This window comes from Haemaphysalis longicornis, unplaced genomic scaffold, assembly GCF_048455015.1.
Source record: "Haemaphysalis longicornis isolate Haplotype H1 unplaced genomic scaffold, Haemaphysalis longicornis Haplotype H1 scaffold_335, whole genome shotgun sequence".
Classification (NCBI taxonomy): domain Eukaryota; kingdom Metazoa; phylum Arthropoda; class Arachnida; order Ixodida; family Ixodidae; genus Haemaphysalis; species Haemaphysalis longicornis.
In genome coordinates this window covers 156,501-162,500 of record NW_027526349.1, presented here as the reverse complement: position 1 = coordinate 162,500, position 6,000 = coordinate 156,501, and the positions used below count along the sequence as shown (strand labels likewise).

The 6,000-nt window shown below is 48.0% G+C and overlaps 1 protein-coding gene across 2 annotated transcripts in view; it reads left to right on the top strand.

Annotated features, from left to right (window-relative positions):
- The window catches only part of LOC144177911 (leukocyte elastase inhibitor-like), a 42,884-nt gene that overhangs the window by 14,555 nt on the left and 22,329 nt on the right, over positions 1-6,000 (top strand). The window contains exon 1 of one of the 2 annotated variants that reach the window (XM_077705502.1): positions 2,355-2,535. The exons of the other annotated variant lie outside the window; for it this stretch is intronic. The gene's annotated coding sequence lies outside the window, so the exon portion shown is untranslated. Of the gene's footprint in view, positions 1-2,354; positions 2,536-6,000 lie in introns of those variants that run through there. 2 annotated transcript variants of the gene reach the window in all.

Here is a 6,000-nt window from a genome sequence, read left to right as displayed (position 1 = left end):
ATCCATTCATCCATCTACGAATAGACATCCATTCATCCATCTATCATACGCATATGCATACCCATTCGTCCATCTTTCTGTCTACGCATATGCATACCCATTCATCCAGTGCTGGATTAAGAAGTTTAGGGACTTAGGGCTAACGGCCTCCCTGGGGACCTAAGGATCATAACGATGACGACGACGATGATGATCGTGAAGAAGATGATGATGATGTCTGGGTTGAAGCGCTAAATTTTTTGAAGCCCGCATGTTAAGCTCGCCAATCAGCGGTAAAATGTATATCATTGTTCTGGGTTTGGGAAAGAAATTTTTGGCTTGATTTCTGGTATTAGTTAACGGTTATAACAAGGCGTACACTTTGGTATTTTTAATTCGTCAATTCATCACAAATCCACAAATAACAGAAGTGCCGCGCCGGCCGCAGCACAGGCCAAAGAACAGTAAAGCATTTTTCTCAGAACAAGACGCATTTTTTTTAGTTATAAACAATATGACGTATGAACAGTCTCCACTTTCGAGCACAGAAATAGCCATAGTAATCGTATGCAATGATTTCACTTTTAAATCAATGTTTACATTCCTTACTATAAGAACAAGTACCTTTCTTGCGGCCAGCCGAATGCGGCCAGCCGGATAAAAAGTCCCTCAAAATTTATAGAAGACGGCAAAACAGAATGTGTAATAAGGAGCTTAAGTTGGTGTGCAAAACTCACGATGCGCCTTTGTGGCGCCGCTCTTACCACGCACACACACAAGCCCTTATTGCCAGTGCTCTTCGGCTGTTTGAAAGTGTTTTATAGTGCCGAATTAGGTAAGACTGTCGTTTTGTTGTAATAGAGGGACAAAGAAGTGAAAATGAAAGTCGAGAAAAAAATGGCCGCGTATCTGCTCCTTTCGTTGCAAATGTCGACAAAAGACGATAGTCGAGTGGCGCCCCTGGCAAGTAAATGCCTCCCTTCTCTTTCCAGCTCAACTCTCATGCTGTTTCTCTCCCGTCTCGTTCCTCACAAAATAACAGGTTAGAAGTTTGCTCAAGTCAATTTAAGTTTACCGCCTTACACTGCTCCAAGTAGGGTGCCTCGTTGCCAGCGCTGCCGTACGGCGGAGGCGCGCGTGAATCGAGACACCCTACTACAACGTTTATAGAACCACGTTGCCTTACTCCACGAGCGTTCCAAGCGGAACGTGGTACCTTTCTGGTGGAACCTTTCGTTACTGTTGCCGTTTGATTCTTTAAATGCCGCCAGGGAGCGCGGGCAACAGCAGGCGACGGTTTTCTACAGTTGATGTAGTATTTCATTTGCTGTCGCAAAAACCAAGCATTCGTGAATCTTTACTAAAGGAACAATGCAAATATCACTCACGTGTTGATTTTCTGCCTTATAATTGAGTAATGTCGTATTCTTGTTCAACAGTTTTTACACGTATGAACATTAACACCAGACTTAGACGTTTAGATTTGGCTATGAGTATATAAGACTGTTGCGCAGTTTCTGTTTCATTTTGGCCGGGCGGCTGAATCGAGTCACAGACAGACAGACAGACAGACAGACAGACAGACAGACAGACAGACAGACCAAAATTTCTGCGTTTAAGTGTCCCAAGAAAGACTATCATCTTTAAAAATACTCCGGGTAAGAAAATACGTGCAGTATCTCTGGTGCGTCCAAGCCAGACCATGCGTCACTCGAGCGTCCGGCGTCGGATATTGCGGGCGGAGCTTCGGCGTTGGCTTGTAACAGAAGACGACCGTGGAACCATGGACGCTGAGACAGTTGCAAACGACGCGCCGAACTCTAGACATGTAAGCACCACCGCTGAAGGTATACTAAAAGTAAACGGAACGTAAGGGGGAGGGGGACGAATCGTTAGTCTACACAAGCTCCATTGAAATATATTGAATGCGTTCACACTACAGTTAAATCTAGATGTAACGAACCTCTACGTAACGAATGCCTGGATTTAATGAAGTTTTTCAATTCCCCATTGCCAGCCCCATTGAAGCCCATTTGTTTGCGGCCCCTAATATAACGAAGGCTTTGCGACGGTTAACCGTGATGTAACGAATTCGCTACGCTGGTGATCCATTGTTTTTTGCACTTTTTCTGAAAAATCGGCTGGAGAAATGCACTAATTTAGCGAACTTCGCCCTCAGCGCAAACTATCGTGCGTTTCCAGTGTCAGTGTGGTGGCGCGTGTGTTCGCGAGTCTCCGCTGCAATCTGTGGTGTCGGTTCGTCGGTGATTAGTTCTGCTGCCAGGCCAGAAAACGAAAAGTTTTTTTTTTTTTTTTTTCCTTTTCAAGACAAGCTTGCAGTTTTAAATGCAGTCTCCGCCGGCGAGAAGGAAGAACGTCGCCGCCCGGTATACAGTAGACCCAGCTAGCACCCTCTCAATTTTGAGTGCGGCGCAAAGCGCACCAAGTTCGTGAAAAGGCACCCTTTCAGCGCAAGTTGCGCCCTTGCAACGGTTAAGGCACCGAAAAGCGTCAAAGGGCAAAAGTGATACTTAAGTTCCGTTTGCGAATACGGGGGTAAGTGACGTTGCTTCTTCGGAGTCCCGTGTAGTGACTAAGTTCGTGGGAAAGCAGCAGGCGTAAATCACGCAGTTTTTCACTGTGGGATAAATTCATTAAGAATGAGTTCACCATCACTGATGTCTAGCATTTTGGTTTCGTTCCTGCTTCAATCACGCGAGCCTTAACTCAAAACCTGCATGTAACAAAAAATTACGAATTTTTTAAACTTCGTTGTATCCAGGTTTAATTGTAGCTATTATATATGATCGGTGAATTTTCCCTTATATATGCCCAAAAAAACTCGAATTCGGGGTCGCAGAAATGATTTTATGTTTTATATAAACGCCGACCGCACCGTGCAGATATATGTAATGATGTGCCACCACAGATCAAATCACCTGAAGCGCCGTAAGGGGCTCCACAAGGGGCAGCACATGAATGCTGATATTTCAACCAATAAACGTTTTTTAAGGGTAGTCATGGCAATTTTGTTGTGATTTATTAGAGAAGCGTTGACGCTGGCTATAGCAAGGCTGCAACCGCAGTTGGTATATGTTAAATATTTCCCGCACCAATTATACGCACCAGAGCAGTGTAACAAAACATGAGTGACATCGGACCGTGAAGCTTGCATTTCGCACTTCTAAAAAAAAAGTTCTTCACGGCAATAAAAAAAATGTCCTCGCACAGATTTTAAAGAAAAATAAACCCAGTAACACGTGATAGAAGAACCATCCTTAATGAATAAATATACAACAAATCGCCAGAACATTTTATTATAATTATCATAAAGAATAATTTGCACATAGGGCCAAGTTGAATGGTTTTAAACAGCTCGGAATGTGTACCCAAATTTCTATTTGTACCGAAACGTGCGCGTACAAAAATGTTAATGTACCGGAGGGACTGTGCCGGTGCGCCCTGTACCAAACGACCAGAGCCGCGGTTGGGCATTTTGCCGAAGCAAACGTGACTGCTGCCAACCGTAGGGCGTGGGGCTGTCCGCTCGTTCCAACGAAAGCCCCTCCATACTGCTCTCGTAATGGAGGGGCTTCATTCCCCACCCGCCACGGGTTGGTCAGCATCTGCATAGGAGTAGTTTTGAAGTTGAGGCTCCGCCCCACAACCATCGGTTTTTCATGCCAACGTGGGCAGCAAGTACACTCAGCAACATTTTTAACGCGAAAGTTTTTTATGCCTGGATACACGATGATTTCACTCACGTCATATCCGTCACGGAAGTGACGCCAGTATAACGAAGCAAGCGGCCTGTAAAGGGTGCACCCCTGCAGACAGGTTCTCCTTGCGGGGAAGCAACCTTTAGTGGGAAAGAGTAAGTTATACTTATGGTTGTTCCTTTTCTGGCTTTATATTTTAACACGAAAGTGTTTTATGCCGGGATACACCACGATTTTACTGACGTCATATCCGTCACGGAAATGACGCCAGTACGCCTTTGTCGAAGCGACCCGCCAGCAGGACGTCGCTCGCCAAGCACACCCACAAGAGAGCCGCCGACCCACAAATCACGCTCATTTCGCTGCACATTTCGCTGCACAGCACATTTCACTTTCGTGTTTTACCGATTCTTATGAGAGAGGAATCAACCACAGTTTTTTTTAAGTGCCCGATAGGGGGCCCCTGAGATTCGGGTCCGGTGCTGCAGTCCCCATAGCCCCCACCGTAATCTGGCCCTGCATTCATCCATCCACCTATCTGTCGACTCACATCCATACCCGTTCACCTGTCTGTCTGTCTGTCTGTCTGTCTGTCTGTCTGTCTGTCTGTCTGTCTGTCTGTCTGTCTGTCTGTCTGTCTGTCTGTCTGTCTCTCTGTCTGTCTGTCTGTCTGTCTGTCTGTCTGTAAAATACCATAATTTCTTTCGCCTTACAACGCCGGCCGTCGTCAGCATCGTACACGCCTTCTGATCAGAAAATACGGCAGCGACCCGACCACCCTCTATACGGACGCCTCTCCTTATCCTCAACGATCAGCTCACGTCACTACTGTTTCCCGCTTCGACAATGCCTTCCTCACCTCGGCAACTGTCTGCACAGCGTCTACTACCACGGCCGAAGAAGCAGCCATTGCCCTCGCAATGACCCAAGCCACGAGTCCCAGCATAACAATACTGTCTGACTCACAAGCTGCATGCCGTCGTTTTGCACTCGGACGTGTCTCGGCTCTTACCCTGGCCATCCTTTCGCAATGCCCCACCCTCCCTCCTGCCCGCATAGTGTGGACACCCAGCCACACTTCACTCCCTGGGAACGGACACACGAAACCCGCCCGAGCTCTCCTTCATCGGGCATTCCCAGAAGAGGGCAACAAATGCATTACAAACTCCCTTACGCCCCTCTCCCAAACATACACCGACATCCTCTACGACTACAGAGCAACCCGACGCACCTATCCCCCTCCCCACCCTTCCCTTTCTACCGCTGACGCCCGCATTTGGCGCCGACTTCCAACCAACACTTATTACAATCACCTCCATCTCCACCACATAACCCCTACTAACTACCCAATGCGATGAGCCTAACACCACAGCTCATCTCGTCTGGACGTGCCCCACCAACCCTCCACCACCCAGATCCCCTACCCTTGAGCAGTGGGAGTGCGCGTTGCAGAGCTGCCAACTCGAAAACCAGGAGGCCCTGATCTCTCGGGCAAGGATGGCAGCCGCGGCACGCGGCCTACCGGAATAGGATGGCCGCCCACAGCTCCTAACTCTTTTTCTCCCCTACCCCGTCCTTGCTGTTTCAATAAACGTTTTCTCTCTCTCTCTTTTGCGACAACATCGACAGTGATAGAAAGATACGTAAGATACACCAAAAATCACGAGCCGAGGCAGAGTAGTAACTTGGGTGGCCTCGCTTTCACCCGCGCTCACACTATTCGAAAGCACAGCTTGTACTTGATTGATTGTAGGGTTTAACGCGCCGACGCAACGCAGGCGATGAGGCGCGCCGTAGTGGAGGGCTCCGGATTAATTTTGACCACCTGGGGATCTTTATCGTGCGCCGAAATCTCGTACACACGGGCGTTTTTGCTTTTCGCCTCCATCAGAAAAGCGGCCGCCGCGGCCGGGAATCGAACCCGCGACCTCGTGCTCAGCAGCGCAACGCCTTAGCCACTGAGCCACCGCGGCGGGTCAGCACAGCTTGTACTAAATATAAATTGTCTCTACAAAGGTATGTTCTAGCCATCTGGGGCAAAGCTGCACGCGTACACAGAAAGGTGACTTTTAGGGATGCCTGTCATGCCTGTGAAGAGGTGGTACAAGAAGGTTGTCTGCAACAACATTAACAGCCCAAAGCTGTCTTGAAAGGATGAACGTTAAAGGCCGTGGTCGTTGATGCGCCCTGTGGAATGCACTTTCGTGTTAATTCGGTAAAATGCACACCGTTCATGCCCCACCCTCGACGCCCTTGCAGTCAGAGGACGCAAAGCACATAGCGCATACAAGAACACAAACAT